The sequence below is a fragment of the Dipteris shenzhenensis genome, chromosome 4 (assembly GCF_047967505.1).
Source record: "Dipteris shenzhenensis isolate YYH24624 ecotype China chromosome 4, Dip_SZ_1.0, whole genome shotgun sequence".
In the NCBI taxonomy this organism is placed as follows: Eukaryota; Viridiplantae; Streptophyta; class Polypodiopsida; order Gleicheniales; family Dipteridaceae; genus Dipteris; species Dipteris shenzhenensis.
The window spans coordinates 27,438,538-27,456,063 of record NC_141599.1 but is presented as its reverse complement, the minus strand read 5'-3'; the positions used below and the strand labels follow the sequence as shown (position 1 = coordinate 27,456,063).

At 42.4% G+C, this 17,526-nt stretch overlaps 1 protein-coding gene and 1 pseudogene across 1 annotated transcript in view; one reads left to right on the top strand and one right to left on the bottom strand.

Moving 5' to 3' along the window:
* LOC147902665 (uncharacterized) overlaps positions 1-17,526 on the bottom strand; it is a 300,605-nt gene that overhangs the window by 57,718 nt on the left and 225,361 nt on the right. The window lies entirely within an intron of this gene.
* Positions 7,315-17,441, top strand: LOC147902666 (uncharacterized; annotated as a pseudogene).

Here is a 17,526-nt window from a genome sequence, read left to right as displayed (position 1 = left end):
CGTATGCAGGGCATAAAGGGCCATCAATAGGTGAAGCCTAGGTTGATGGCAGAGATCAAGTATGTATAATCACACAGTCTTGTTTTGAAATGTTTGGCTTTGATTAAATGGAGTTTCAGGATAACAAGATGACGCTAGCAACCATGCCAAGGTAAAATGTTTGGGGATTCTGAATAAGTTGGATGTGAGAGTTTTTGGTGTTGATGTTAAAATTGATTGTCATGTTATGCCAGCTGGGTTTGGAGCCTTTCCACTCATTCTGGGAAGACCATGGTGGAGACTAGTGAAGGCAGTGCAGGACTGGGGAAAAGAAACACTCACTCTTCTAGATAAAAGTGGATTGAGGAAAAAGTTTAGTATGGTGGACAGGAAGCTACCTAAGGAAGAAGAGAAAGAAGTTTAATATGGTGGACAAGAAGCTACTTGAGGAAGAAACGGGCACTAGGATAGGCAAGATTCCAGAGGCAACACTCTACTCTAGATCACACCTTTTGAGAGATTTTATGGCTTAAAGCCAAAGGTTCATCATTTCAGAGTGTTTGGCTCAGCTGCTTATGCTTTGATTCCATTTCAGCTTAGATCAAAGCTTGAGGACAAAAGCATCAAATACATTATTGTTGGATATAGTACAAAAAGTAAAGGTTTTAGGCTCTATGATACAGCAACCAGGAAGATAATAATCAGCAAAGATGTTGCATTTGCTGAAAATGAATGCATGCAGCCCACTAGTGTGGATTTGCCACCTTATGATGATGTTCCTTTGGATATAATTCAGTTTGAGGATGATGATATGGGTTCTCCAGAGGATACTAGTACCTTCTTACTCAGATACTTCAGCTAGTTTGCCACATGTTTAGGGTGATTCTCCCTCCAATGTTCTAGATGAGCAGCCAGCTAGTGAGGGAAAACAGTCCAATGTTTGGATATATTACCACCACCGTGGAGTCATTCAACCTCAAGATACAACTCCAAGTGGTACAGCCAGCGGTACAGCTGAGAAATCCATTCCAAAATGGGCAAGGTTGACCATTCAGGATGCAAAGGATCAGCCTACTTTGGGGAGAACCAAGGCAAGCACGAAAGTGCTCATCGACATGTCAATTTTGCATTGATGACCTCAGTTATGGAAGCTGAAATAGAGCCTCAAAGGTTTGAGGATGCATAGGGACATCCTTCATGGTAGAAGGCTACGGAATCTGAAATTAGGTCCATTGAAAAGAATGCCACATGGGATTTGGTTGATGCATCCATTGGTAAAAATATTGTGGGCCCCAAATGGATCTATAAGGTCAAGTATCCTTCCGATGGTACTGTGGAAAAATATAAGGCCCGTCTTGTTGCCAAGAAGAGGAAATTGACTATGAGGAGGCTTTTGCTCCGATAGAAAAAATGACTACCATTCGTTGAGTCATTTCTCTTGCTGCAAATTATGGTTGGTAACATCTATCAGATGGATGTTAAGACTGCCTTTTTTAATGGAGATTTCAAAGAAGAGGTCTATGTGCAGCAACCCCAAGGATTTGTGATAAAGGAACAAGAGCACAAGGTGTGCAAGCTTAGGAAAGATTTATATGGGATCAAATAAGTACCTCGTGCATGGTATCACAAGATACATCATTTACTGGTGTCCCAAGGCTTTGTCAATACACATACAGAGCCTAATCTTTAGGTTCTGCAAGAAAATGCAGATTTGGTCATTCTAGTGCTTTATGTGGATGACATACTACTCACACGGAGTAATACATCGTAAATTGCAGCAACATACTCTGCTTTATGTCAGACAATCAACATGACAGCAGATCTGGGTTTATTGCACTATTGTCTTGGCATTGAATTTTGGCAAACCCAAGAGGGAATATGCATGTCACAGACAAAGTATGCTAGAGGTCTCTTGCAGAAATTTAAGATGGAAGAAAGGAAACCTGTGGCTACTCCATAGGAAAAAGGACTCAAACTTACTAAGCATGATAAGGTTGAAAAGTTTGATGGCACACTTTACAAACAACTGGTTGGTAGCCTCATTTATTTATGCTCCACTAGGCTAGACATTGCCTATGCTACAGGATTGCTGAGTCAATTTATGCATTGTCCTACTGTCACACATTGGAATGCAGCCAAAATAGTTCTCAAATATGTGCATGTCACACTCTCTTATGGTTTGCATTATGCTTCAGCTTGCGACATTTCTTTGAGTGGTCTCACAAACTCAATGGTCAGGGAACATAGATGATAGAAGATCCACTTCCGGCTATTGCTTCTCATTGGTTTCAGCTCGTATCTCTTGGCTCAATAAGAAGCAAGACGGAGTCTCTCTTTCCTCTAGTGAAGCAGAGTATAAAGCAGCAAATTCAGCCTCTATGGAATGCATGTGATTAAGGAAGCATTTGCATGACTTGCATCATGCACAGAATGGTGAGGCAACCTCTCTCCTTTCTGACAGCCAAAGTTGCATTGCCATTGGCAACAATCCTGTCTTTCATGCTCACATGAAACACATTGAAAATCCATACGGGATTGTATTTCAGATGGCTTCATTGATCTTATCTATTGTTCCACTGAGGACAATGTGGCAGATATCTTCACCAAAAGCCTGCCATCACCTCTTTTCACACGTCATCGACATGGCTTGGGGATCAGAGACATTAAAATAATGTCAAGGGGGGTTGTAAAATGACATTGTTTCTTTTGTACTCCCATAGGTTGCGATATCCACACATGGATGAATTTGTGCAACCATGGCACTTTAGGTGCAGTAGGTACTTCAAAGATCATTCCAGAGAACTTAAGCCATATCGTTGAGGGGGGATTTGTAGACATACAATGATATGGTGGTGTAGGATAGACTAGGACTTAGTCTATTTTGGTGTGTAGTAGTACTATATATACCAAGTACTTGTACTTCATTTGTGTTGAGCATTCTATTGGAGTTTCTATGTGACTAATTCTTGCTCACTTAAGTTCACAATCTTTCTCCATTTGTTCCTTCACAACAACGTAGTAATAATACACCAGATAGGTCTGTGATGCAGCCCTAAGCAATACTATCTCCTAGCCTATGGAAAGGAAAGTGTATAACCTCGATCATCCACAACATTTGCCATTGTAGAAAACACACACTTTTTTTTTTGGGTCGAAATCCATACTTCTTTATACTACAAGAAGCAGTTCCCAAAGAGAGAACTTGCCATTACAAACATAAAAAAATTTCAATGTAGGACAAGTAGATAGAGGAATCTATTTGATGAGCATTGAGGCAATCATAAAAGGATTGGCTTAGCGACATATGGAAATATGAGAAGTTGGAGAAATTGGAGTCTCCAAAGACTCTATGATTTCTATCTTCCAAAGAGTCTAAAGGCCCCAATACCGAAGCCATGCAAAGAAAAGATGAAAGCCTGACCTCGTGGATAGATGCCAAATATCCAGAAGAGCTTGCCAAAGGAAGCAGTAGGGAATCTGACTTGGAGACGCTATGACAAACAGCAAGGGCAGTATGTCATTGGGAATAGACCGAATCGAATAACCCCTAACATTACATAAAAACACATGTTGGCGAAGAAACAATTTACAGCTCCAAAGCAGCCGTAATCTTTTGCGTCACCACTTGGCACAACGATGCATAGACCAATCTGATTTTCCCAATCTGAAATCCAAGGTGGAGGCATCAAAACCTTATACAAACTGGCCACTATTATAATAGCCAATGACAGAGGACAATTGCTCGAATCTTAACATGCCCAATCCGTAGACGATAAGAGAGCTCCAACAGCGGCGGCAGCACAGGTAGGAAATAATGAATCATTTGAGAAATAGAATGCAAAAATGTTAATAATGCAGCCCCAAACCATACTATCCATGGAAAGGACATCAATGTACCATCCGGATGTATAACATTACCCACCAAGTGTATGGATGAAATAAGTAAGAGCGCCTGAGTTCTTGCAAAGCAAGGGGAGGATCAAAACACCTCCTACCGATGCAGACTCTCTGCACGCAGAGAATTGCCCTCCAAGGAGGTACGACATTACCATTTGAGATGAGAAAGAATTTGCTTCCAATCGGAAAGCATGGTAGAGGCAAAAGGGCAACCCTTAACTTCTCCATTAATGTGGTCCAAAATAAAATCCCATTGATGTAGATGCATGTTCCCAAAAGCGGAAGTAGTCAACTGTGAAATCAAATGGTACATCATAGCAGTCCATGGCTGATTGCCTTGCAGAAATTCCAGCATCACCTTTCCCTTATGTGACAAAACATGAATGTGAATATTTAAAATATTTGGACACAATGCATTTTTGGCGAGAAGAGGTGCTCCATAGAAAGTAATCTAATGCTCTTTTGGCAATTCTTGGAGCGCCAAAAAGTTTCCACAAAAGTGGACATAAAGCTTGAATATCCTTCTTGGTAAACATCACCAAAGGCAAGAAGAACTGTATGTAAGAAACACAAATGTATTGCACAATTCGGAGACGAACATGTATTGGGGAGGTGGCCAACTTTCAATATTCCAGCTTCTTTTTAAGCTTTTCAAGCACCAAATCAATTTGTTGCCGATGAGTTACCATTCAGCCCAAAGGATAACCCAGATGCCGAGCAAGCTCGTGGGGCAACACAATTTCTCCAGGCCTATTGTACTCAAAGTCTCCGGGACTCCCACCAAGAGTCACACCTGGGTCACATCATGGTCACCTCAGCAACATGCCAAGTTGTTAGACCTTGGTCATACCTAGTCGCATTGTGTTCGCATATGTTCACATCTTGGTCACTCTGGAACAAACATGGACATGACATGGACATGACTTGGTCATGACTTGACATGACTTGGATATGACTTGACAGTACATGACTTATAGCAGTGATCACTCGCTACTTCTTCACTCGCTTCTATTCAGCACCCGGGCATTACTACATCACGAAAGGTCTCTGTCCCCTCTTCCTCTCAAGTCTCCATACCCAACCACCCACATGTGCAGCACAGGTTTCTGAGCCATCCCCTCTTGGGCCAGCCTTTGGAGCTTTGTCATCTGTTGCTCATGCAGGAGTTGCCTCTCCATCCATCCCCTTCGAGGCAGATTTTGATTTCCCTGATGATGTTCTTCCGATCACTCCCCTGCCCTCCTCAGGTCTCACCCACCATGGCATGACATTACCACTTACCTTCCCGCAGTCATGACCATTCCCCCTCCGATCATCTCATCAGTTGTGACCATTCTCCCTTTGATCATCTCATCAGGGTCAGTAGGGTGCAAATATACGGACATTGGCCCCACAACTCAGGGGGATCCATCGACAGAAGTTATGGCAGCAGGGACCTCTGCCTTGGGATCTCGTGGTGGAGAGGCATCAGAGCGACACAGGTTATTGAACTTGAATCTTACTTTGGGAGCCACTGGTGACGCGAAGACACCACCCCGGGGGTCTCGACGACTGACCCCTGATCCGAGTATGGAGGCTGCTGAATAGGACCTACAGGAAACTCGACCTAGCGAGGTTATTTTTGCTGGGGGTAAGATACCTTTTCAAGCTGATTGTCCTCCACTTCCTCAGAATGATATGTTGGATACCTACTTCACATCATCCTCAGGAGATCTATTCACCCATGAGGCCCAGATAGAGGAACAGAGCCAGGAACACAAACGGCTTCAGTATGCATTAAAGTGGAAGCGGTCTCCTGTTTGCATGGAGGAGGAGGACCTGGACCAAATTTTCACACTTCCCTTGCAAGAGACAATCGCTTCCAACAAGAAAGCATCCCGAGCTCCAAGTTGCTACCTAGACATCGACACACTGGCTCCAGTGGCAGCCCTCGAGGACCCAGGCAAGAAGAGATGAAGGCAGCCTTTGAGGAATATGGGCGAACTCATTGACATGGCTGACCAAATGACCTATCGGAACAGGTATGCATGGGCTAAAAGATCCCTTCATATGGCTCAGCGCATTATAGGTGACAGCTTCATTCAGATGGGTGCCTCCCTCTTTAATACTACGGGTCAGGTTTGCAAGCTTCTGTCACAGAAGCAACACCTCCGCTTGGAACATGAGAAGCAGGTAGCCAGCATGCATAAAGAATGGCATACAACATTACAAGGGAAAGAAGTGGAGTGGGGAGCAACTCTACAGGCAAGGAAGGCTGTGTGGAAAACTCAATAGGACGAGTTTCAGCAGTGTCTTGCAGCAAAGGAGGCAGAGTGGACAGCCAGCAAGAAAGTTTTGGAGGACAATCATTCAGCCCAACAGGCTGAGATCCAGAGGGAGCTTGCAGCCCTACAGGACAGATACACCTCACTGGCAGAAGGCAAGCATACTATGGTTCAACAGGTGGAGGTGGTGCGGAGTCAGATGAAGCAGATTCTCGAGGAGAAGGACCATCTCCAAGTTTCACATTCCAAGTTGCCGGACGACTTCCATGGGCTGCAAGCTGAAAATGCTGCTCTCAAATACCAGCTTGAGCTCTAATGTAATAGCTGATAGCTTCGGTCACAAATAAGAACAGAAAAGGGGCTAAGGGGCATCCCTGGCGGACTGAGCTGGTAATCTTAAACCTGTCTCCCTTGATTCCACCAATAAGAACCTGGTTGTGGGCTGATCTGTAGAGAGATGACACCCCTCTGATCCATGCATCTGAGAAACCAAAGTTAGTAAGTGTGCCCTCCAAAAAGCCCCCATCTACCCTGCCATAAGCTTTCTCAAAGTCCAAGAGTAGAATGGCCAGCCTGTGGCCATTATGCATGGCCCAATCCGAAACCTCCCAAAATGAGAAGATGTTGTCAAAGATGCTCCTGCCATGCACAAATCCCGTCTGCGTATGTCTCCCCATCCGTACATCTGTACGGCCGTTGTACGATTCCCGCGCAGCCATCGTACGATTCCCGTACACCCGTCTGGCTTATCTCTTCGGGTCTTTGAACTGAGCTTCGTACATGCCTGCATAGCCCTACTAGACTACCTTCCCTACGTCTGTACAGCCCGTCAAATATTCTGTGCAACTGTCATCGTCAGTCTTCCTGTACACCCATCACTTTTTCCGTACAGCCTACCTTTTGTTCCGTACAGCCTGTCAGTCCTGTTACAATCTGTCAGCCCTTCCGTACAATCTGTCAGCTTCTCCGTACGTCCATACAGCCTATCAGTCCATACGTCTGTACAGCCGTTCAGTCATTGTCGTGACCCGTTTGCCTCTCTCCGTTTGGTACCTGCTGAATCCCTTAGCCTCCATGGCAGAAACAAGCAAGTATTATGTCAAGAGAGCACTCTCTCCTGAACCTAAAAGACAATCAAGGGAAACTTCGCCCCCCGTAGCTCCTTCATCTGAAGATGCTTCCTATGTGTTTGACATGTTGAATGATGATTTTCAACAAAGTAGAAGAGAATGGATTCTACCTGCTCCGGAACTCACTTACAAGATGAAGTTGCCTTCTCTTGTGCATCCTTCGAAGAAGCTCTCTCAAACTGCAATTATCATCTTTTTCCCAGGCAAAATACCCTCGGCTAATGATGTGGGACAATGGTTGAATTCTCTCCTAGGTGGATGCTATGTAGAAGGAGTCTATTTTGCCTCTCGAGGATTTTATGAAGTTCATCTTTTGGATGCCTTGACAAAACAAAAGATGCTGGAAATGTCCCCTTTATTTTTTGGTCGTCAAATGGTGCACATCATGCCCTGGTCCCCTAATAAGGACTATCAGACTCTCATCAAGCATCATTGCCCTGTATGGGTTGAAGTGGTTGATTTTCCAGATTACATGAGAACAGAGCTTCCAGGCTTAGCCATGACATTGGGACAAGTGATTTGTCCCCCTTGACCCACAGGTAATAAAAATCGTTTTTGCATCTTATGGGATACTGATCGACCAACCCCCACTGCTATTGCAGTTGAGATTGAGGGTGTTAATTTGGGAAAGAAATATTTCACTTTAAAATGGGGCATTTTTGCTGGAGCTTGTTTCTCTTGTCACAAGTTTGGGCACCTAGCTTCGGAGTGTCCCTCTATCCTTCATCCGCCTCCTCCAGCAGCCATTCCTCTGCCATCTCATAAAGGAGGCCAGAAGACATATGTGGAAAAGACTGAAGCTAAAGGAGTAAAGCCTTTAGTTCATGCAGGGAGCCACGCCAATTCAGCTGAAAATAAGGATAAAGGAAAAAGTAAGTTAGTGGAAAATAATTCTTCTTCTCACGAGGGTTGGCAAACTGCAAAGAAGACGGTGCCTCTCAAACAACGACCTCTCCAATCTCGTAATTGGGATGCTTTTGCTCCTTCTCCAAGACAACCTTCTACCTCTTCGGGCAACCCCATCTCAAAGGCATGGGTTAATGCAGTCAAGAAGGGTCTTCCACTTTGTGAAGAAGATGATTTAGTCAGAGAATTGGATGTTGAGGGTCAGCAAGACCCTGTGGCAATGGCAGAGGCTTGATGCCTCCCTTTCTTTTTGAGGACTGTTCATCTCTTGTACATATTCTCATGTATGCTTCTCTTAAATGTATTTCTTATAATATACAAGGCCTCTGCAACCAGAATAAATGGAGGCTCCTATGGCATTATATAAATAAAACTCATCCAGATGTAGTGTGTCTGCAAGAGCATAATCAGCATTCTTTTGCTGGCCAGCATGGGTTCTTTTCAGGATATGATATATTTTATGCAGGATCTGAACAATTCTCTGGGCTGTGCATTTTAGCCAGACATGATCTGCAACCCTGGATAGCATATAATGATCTTGGTGGTCGATGGATGATTATCCAATGTATGATCAATGGAGAGATTTTTGAAATCGGCTCCTTGTATGCCTCTCAAAATTCAGCTTCTAGAGCTCAAATGTGGGACTCCATAAAGCAAAATCCTTGATCCTCAAATGCTCTACTTTGTGGCGACTTCAATAATTCTCCTCACTGGAAGGACAATACCACACACAAATCCCATATGCTGCCCTCTAAAATCCAGCAATGGGAACATATGACTTCATCGCTTCAATTTGCAGATTTATGGGCAACAACTCACCCTTCAGTTATGGGATTTACATATCATCATAATGCTTTTATAGAATATTGGGCTAGGCTTGATAGATGTTATCTTATTCATGCTCACCAATATGATGAATATACATGCCACATGTGGACTCATTATTCTCAACAATCTGATCACACTCCACTTTGGTTCACCCTTTCATTTGGAATGCCTCTGGATGACTTGCAGCTCTCTCCAGTCAGACATTTACAGGTCAATCAATTATATCTTTCTCATGAAAAATTCCAGCAAATGATCAGACTGGCTTGCAGGCCATTGTTATCCCATGCTCAGGAGGATCTGGACTTTGCTTGGAACTCTTTTGCACATCGTACTCAAAATGTCATTAAGGAATATGGAAGATGGTACATGGCAGAAACCAGACAGCATATCCAGTGGGCAAAATCATACAAGCAGTATTTGGTACAGATTAGCCATCAAAGGTCTCTATCTGCTTCTGAGCAGCATTTATTGTCCTGTGCTTCCTCCATAATTGATGCCAATGATAAATGAAAGCTTTCTAAATGGCAGACCAGGGCTAGAGTTAAACCTATGCTAGATAAGGGTTGTTCCTCGAAATCTTACTTTTGGAATTTACATGCACATAGACAAAGTCAATCTATCATGAGGGTCAGGAAACCAGATGGTCTTTGGACCCAAACTTTATCTCAGCTACAAAAACAATGTCTGGATCATTTTCAGCTTCTTTTTTCTTAGCCCTCTTTTTCTACACCTCAGGTTGCATTGGCTCGGAACAGATTTACAGAGCTTGTTTCTCCTATTGTTTCTTTGCAAAAAGCTACAATGCTGGAAATGTCTTTAACAGATATTGAATTGGATGAAGCCCTCAAGCATTTGGGTAAACATAAATCCCCTGGCTGGGATGGTTTGACGGTTGTATTTTTTGTAGCCTTCTGGGCTGAATTGAAGGGTCCAATTTTGAAGTTCATTAATGTAGCCTGGAAGCATCAACATCTTCCCTCAGCTTGGAAGCATGGTCTGGTTAAGCTTGTGCCCAAAAAACCTCTATGTGAGACAATGGATGACTGGAGGCCCATCACTTTGATGCCAGTTATATACAAACTTATTGCCAAAATGTTGGTACATCAGATAAAGGATATCCTTCATGATGGACTTCATCTCAGGCAATATGGTTTTGTTCCAAGACGGCATATTCATGACAATATCTCTAATACTCTCATCGCAATGGAATATGCGAAATATTCAGCTCAAGATGTTTCGGTCATGCACGTGGATGTGGCGAAGGCATTTGATACTGTACAGTGGGATTATGTCTCTCAAATCATGTTTAAACTTGGTTTTGGGCCAAAGCTAGTTAATGTCATATATTGGCTTTACTCAGATTCCACTGCACAGTGCTTTATAGGGAATCATTTGTCGAAGTCTTGGACTTTGGAACGATCAGTTCGACAGGGATGCCCTCTCAGTGCGTTGCTCTATGCCATTGCTTCACATCCTTATCTTCTTTATATGGATCATCTGGTTGATACTGGACAGTTAGTGGGGCTTCAGATTTCTGGTTCACGACCCTTCATTGCACAGGCTTATGCAGATGATTCATTCTTCATGCCAAAGAACAGTCCTTTGGAGCTTCGTCTCTTGATGGATACCCTTTCAGATTTTGGGTTGGCAGCTGGTCTTAAAATTAATTTTCAGAAATCAAAACTCTTGCCTCTCAAGCATTGTGACTGGCATGCTATCCTGTGGCCCGGCCAGATTATTTCTCCGGAAAACATAGTAAGACATTTGGGCTATCCCATTGGCTGCAAAATCAGAAATAAGCATCAAATATCATGGGTGACCAACAAAATTCAGGACAAATTAGAATATTGGAAGATCTCCACTTGGCCTCTGCATGTACGTGTCCAGTCCATTGTTCTAGCTTATGTCCAGTTCTACCTTCCTCTATTACATTGGTCATCTCGAGACCTCACTTCCTTTATGTCTCAAGCCATGGAGATTTTTTGGAAAACTAAGCTTCATAAGAAAGCTTTAAGGTTGCTCAAAATGGAATTGCTTTGCTCACCAAGAATGCATGGTGGTTTGAATATAATAAACATTAAATTTCATGTGTTGGCAAGAAGATCACTATGCTCAAGATATTTTTTCAAAAAGAGCAGCCTTGGTCTATCATGTTGGCAATTTTATGTGGTCAGATGCGCACAAATGCTTATGGACATTGGCTAGTTGATCCATCAGAAGTAGTACTTGGCAAATTTCAAGGTAAAATCCCTGGTTGTCCATTTTCTACTTCCTTCATTCAGGATTGGAAGCAAGTACTCTCTCACATCAAATGGTCTCCCCATCCAGCTTCTATAGCTTCCTCACTCAGAATGGAAAGCATTCATTAGAGTGCTGTGTTTTCCTCTCCCCTTGTTGTACAACAACCAATCAGAGCTTACAATCTTATGAAACTGGGGATCCGTTTCATTGATGACGTGGTGGATACGCAAGGACATATTCTCTCTTTTCCAGCCGCATGTCGACAATACAATCTTGGGATGCATCACATACCTATTTGGAAAGCCATTGCTGATTTCTTACTCCCTTTGGTCCCGATTCCAACATTGAATGTAAGAGACAGGATTCAAGATTGGCACCTTCAGTCTTCAAGTCCAAGAATATCCTCTCGGCCTCTGCATTTATTGACTTCTATACAGGCTTATCGATTGATATTACCTCCTCCTTGGATTGCTCATCATGCTAATTCTCTATGGCATTTGAATAAGTCATTAGCCTGGTGGAAAGGAAAATTGCAATTGATATGGAAGTTGAAAATGCCATTGAAGCAGAGACTCTTTCTATGGAGATGCATTGTGGGTATTCTTCCAGTGGGAGTGAAATTGGCTCAAAGAAGGATTGCTTCACGTCTTTGTCCAAGATGTCATCATATTCCTGAGAGTATTCCGCATCTATTGTGGTTTTGTTGATATTCCAGAGACCTTCTAGACAAGATCTCCTATTTCTTATCTCTCAGATTTCCTGCACACAGTTTCTACAGGTTTTTCTGGATGTATGGCAAACTATCAGCTTCTTTGTCACAATATTCTCTTTTCTTCCAATGGATCAGATACTGGGCCTTATGGACCCTCTGGCTGCAGCAAAATCAAGCATATCTGAATTCTCCCCTTCAGCATCCTTATGAGTTCTTCCGAGCCTCATTGCAACAGTCTTTATATGATGCCGTACATGAGGAAGATTTGGATGTTTCTTGTATTCAGCTTTTCTTTTACTGCTTCTGATGGATAGGGCTTTGGCTCTTTTCTTGAGCACTGCCCTGATGTAAATGAATGTTTCAATATATATTGGTTTCACAAAAAAAAAAAAAAAAGTGTGTGGGGGGAGGAAAACTTGAATATTGGAAGCTTGCAACTTGGCCATTACATGTTCGTTTGTGAATCACACAATCCATTTTGATAGCATACATACAATTTTATCTGCCTCTCATTATGTTCACTAAGGCAGATCTGGTTTCCTTTATGTCAGCTATCATGGAAATTTTCTGGTGTTCAAAAAATGGCAAGAAAAGTCTCAAATTACTCTCTATGCATCGTCTCTGTTCTCCAAAGATGCACGGGGGTCTGAACATTCTCAATATTCAAATGCATTTACTTGCTCACAGAGGAAAAATGATGTTGCAGTTTATGCAAGGAGATCAGCCTTGGGCTTTCATGATCCGCTCTCTCTTATTACATATTCATACTTCTGCCTTTGGGCATTGGCAGCCTACTCAGTGGGATTTCCTATTTGGCTCTATCCAAGACAAGATCAGAGGCTGCCCTTTTGTCTCTCGCCTGCTTCTTGATTGAAAACATATTTTATCCCACTTGGAATGGAATGGCTGAGATTCTCTATCGGGAAATTCTTTGAGGGCTGAGAATATTTATTGGTCTAAAGTATTCCACCCTTCTTTGGCCATACAAGAACCCAGACGTTCTTATTTTCTCTCTTTTCAAGGCATTTCTTATGTGGCGGATGTACTTCAGGATGATGGCACACTTTAGGATGATGGCACACTTTTATCCTTTTCTATGGCTACTAGCAAATACGGTTTGGGAGCTCATTATCATCCTCTATGGCATAGGATTTCAGCAATGCTTCAACTGTTCTTGCCGGTACCTCGTTTGGAACTGCAGAATAGGCTTGAAGATTGGATTTTACACTCTTCTTCCTCTTCAGCCCGTCCCTTGAAGCTCTCACATATCACAGTGTCATCTCTGTATAAAGTGTTATTACTTCCGCCTTGGATTTCTGACAGAGCAAATACTGTTTGGCATATGGATCGCCCACTAAAGTGGTGGAGAAAACGGCTATGTCTCCTTTGGCATTACAAAGTCCCTCTTCGACAACAGCTTTTCCTTTGGCGAGTCCTGCTTGGCATTTTTCTGTCTGGCCAGTTACTCACACATAGACATATTGTTCCGGCTGTTTGTCACAGATGCCTGCACTCTGCTGAATCTGTGCTTCACATCTTTTGGTTCTGTCCACATACTTGTGACTTCATCGCTCTCATCCGATAGAGGCTTCGAGCGAGATTTCCTACTGTTACTTTTGGCAGGTTTTCCTGGTTGTTTGGTTTTCGTCCAGCGAGACATGTTTTTGACTTATTTTTTGTATGGGTACGCTACTGGGCACTATGGACTTTATGGATGGATAGAAATCATTTTCATATTTTGTTTTTTTCAAACGATCTCTGCAGCAATCATTCTATGATTGTGTTCAGATTCGTTTGATTGATCAGGATGTATATACAGCTTATACTGAGATCTTTAGTTGAGTAGTAGTTACTCCATTTTCGAAGTAACTATGAATGTAATTATTTTACAGCAATAAAAGATTTCTTCTCACCAAAAAAAAAAAAAAAGTATGTGGGGGGAGGGGATGGATTGATTGATTGATGATATGTGTGTGTGTGTGTGTGTGTGTTGATGATGCAAATTTTTTTTCAGATTTTCTGACGGAGCGTACGGACACAAAACGGGCGTCAAACGGAACCTCGAGGGCCTCAAACTGAGGGAGAAACAAGCAGTAGCAACTGCATAGATCATGAGGTCTTTTTGGCATATACTGAAATTTTTAGTTGATGTAATTGTAGCACCTTGTTTTGAGGTTGCTACTAATATAATATAATCAATCAAAGATTTCACCCCAAAAAAAAAGTGTGTGTTGGTGATGCTGGTACTGTGCTCCCTTTTTCTCTGGCAACCACCAGATATGGATTGGTCTCTCATTATCGTCCTTTGCGGGAACAAATTACTTCTATGCCTTTTGTTCCGATTTCTCCTTTGGAACTCCACGACTGGCTGTAAGATTGGACTTTGACTTCTCTAGGGTTCTCTTCTCATCCTTTGAGGCTATCTCAGATTACTGTGCCTGCATTGTATAAAATCCTTTTGCCTCAACCTTGGATTTCAAAGAGAGGTAATTCTGTTTGGCGAATGCATCGTGATGGAGGAAAAGATTAAAGCAACTTTTGACCTATAAAGTACTGCTTCGGCGATAGGTTTTCTTTTGGCAAAGTTCTTTTGGGAGTGTTTCCATTTGGACAGCTATTGGCTCATCGACACATTGCTCCTGCACTTTGCCACAGATGTCCTGCTTCTTCGGAGACTGTTGCTCTCGTGAGTTTTTTTATCTGCTTCGACAGCGCCTGTAAGCGAGATTCCCATCTGTTCCATTTGGGAAGTTCTTCTGGCTATTTGGATTTCATCCATCCAGACCGGAGTTTCATCTTCTCTTCGTTTGGGTTCGCTACTAGGCACTATGGACTTTATGGACATACAGGAATTGTAAAGTCTTTGGTGATCCTATTTTCTCTTTGTTTGGCTTTTTCAGGCATTCTCTGCAGCAATCTTTCTTTGATTGCTTGCAAACCCACTGCATAGATTATGAGGTCTTTTTAGCATATACTGAAATTTTTAGTTGATGTAATTGTAGCACCTTGATTTGAGATTGCTACTCATGTAATATAATCAATCAAAGATTTCACCAAAAAAGTGTGTGTGTGTGTGTGTGTGTGCCACTCATCCAATGCTTTAATATATGGACCACCTTTTGGACACTGGCATGTTGCATGGATTGGAAATTCTTGGTAGCCGTAGCATGATCGCTCAAGCATATGCTGATGATTCTTTCTTTATCCCAAAAAATATTCAGAGCGATCTCTCCTTGATTATGCAGGCTCTTTCCACATATGGCTTAGCTACTGGTTTTCATGTGAATTTTCAGAAATCCAAGCTATTGCCGTTGCATGCTAAAGACTGGCATAGTCTTTTGTGGCTTGGGGAAATTGTTCCACCTTCTCAATTGATTTGACATCTTGGCTATCCTCTAGGTTGGGGGCTCACTCGTTCTTAACAAACTAATTGGGTGCTCACAAAGCTGAGGGCAAAACTTGAATATTGGAAGCTTGCAACTTGGCCATTACATGTTCGTTTGTGAATAACGCAATCCATTTTGATAGCATACATACAATTCTATCTGCCCCTCATCATGTTTACTAAGGCAGATCTGGCTTCCTTTATGTCTGCTATCATGGAGATTTTCTGGCATTCAAAAAATGGCAAGAAAAGTCTCAGATTACTCTCTATGCATCATCTCTGTTCTCCAAAGATGCACGGGGGTTTGAACATACTTAATATTCAAATGCATATACTTGCTCACGAGGGGAAAATGATGTTGCAATTTATGCAAGGGGATTAGCCTTGGGCTTTCATGATCTGCTCTCTTTTGTTGCATATTGATACTTCTGCTTTTGGGCATTGGCAACCTACACAGTGGGATTTTCTATTTGGCTCTATTCAAGGCAAGATCAGAGGCTGCCCTTTTGTCTCTCGTTTGCTTCTTGATTGGAAGCATATTTTATGCCACTTGGAATGGAATGGCAGGGATTCTTTGTTGGGAAATTCCTTGAGGGCTGAGAATATTTATTGGTCCAAAGTATTCCACCCTCCTTTGGCTATACAAGAACCCAAGCGATCTTGTTTTATATCTTTCAAAGGTATTGCTTCTGTGGCGGATGTACTTCAGGATGATGGCACTCTTTTATCTTTTTCTGCAGCTGCTAGCAAGTATGATTTGGGAGATCATTGTCGTCCTTTTTGGCACAAAATTTCAGAAATGCTTCAACCTTTCTTGCCGGTACCTCATTTGGAACTTCAGGATAGGCTTGAGGATTGGACTCTCCATTCTTCCTCTTCTTCAGCCTGTCCTTTGAAGCTGTCACATATCACAGTGCCTTCTCTATATAAAGTGTTGTTACCTCCGTCTTGGGTTTCTGACAGAGCCAATTCTGTTTGGCATATGGATTGCCAATCAAAGTGGTGGAGAAAGCGGCTGCGTCTCTTTTGGCATTATAAAGTCCCTCTTCGGCAACAGCTTTTCCTCTGGCGAGTCCTACTTGGCATTTTTCCATCTGGGTAGTTACTCGCACATAGACATATTGCCCCAGCTGTTTGCCACAAATGTCTACATTTTGTTGAATCTGTGCCTCACATTTTCTGGCACTGTCCACATACTTGTGATTTCCTTGCTCTCATTTGTCAGGGGCTTCGAGTGAGATTTCCTCCTGTTACTTTTAGCAGGTTCTTCTGGTTATTTGGTTTTCATCTAGCTAGACAGGGTTTTGATTTACTTTTTGTGTGGGTGCACTACTGGGCACTTTGGACTCTATGGTTGGATAGAAATCATAGAGTCTTTGGTGATCCTACTTTTCCATCTTTCGTTTTTTTCAAACGATCTCTGCGGCAATCGTTTTACGATTGCTTTCAAACTCATTTGATTGATCATGATGTATATATGGCTTATACTGAGATTTTTGGTTGAGTAGTAGTTACTCCGCTTTTGGAGTACCTATGAATGTAATTATTTCATAGCAATAAAATATTTCTTCTCACAAAAAGTGTGTGCACGAGAACATTCCCAAGCAGGATTTCTTAGTCACCAGCAGAGATATACGGTTTGTGTACTTTGGGATATGGAGCAGTTGATCCCTTCGTGTCTAGAAGTGGACTTTGGTTTTTCTCATCCTTTTTGGATTCCACTTCACTTTGCCTCTTTTCCTAATGCTTGCTATAAATGTCGCCAGTTAGGCCATTTTTCTAGAGCATGCCCTTCTTCTACTTCAGCTTCTCCTCCGAAGATTTCTGCTCCTTCTACTACGGTTCCTGCAGTTCCTGTTTCCTCCTCCAGTACCCCGAAAGTCAGGAAATTTTTCAAACCTTCTAAAGTCTGGAGGAAAGTTCAAGAGGTTAAGTTGGTTACGGATTCAAATCCTTTTGCTGTTTTATCAGTTCCGGATCCACTCCCCACAGTGTCACCTTGTCAGGTTCCTTGTGATCCGGTTTTTGTTGTTACTTCGACACCTAAAGTTGTTCTGTTAGATTCTTCTTCAATGCTGCAAAATTCTGCTATTATGTAAGAAGTGGAAGAAAATCTATCGTCCCTTCAGCTTGAGATACTGTTATCCCAGATGCAAATATCCCCTTTTCTCTCTTTGTTCCTTC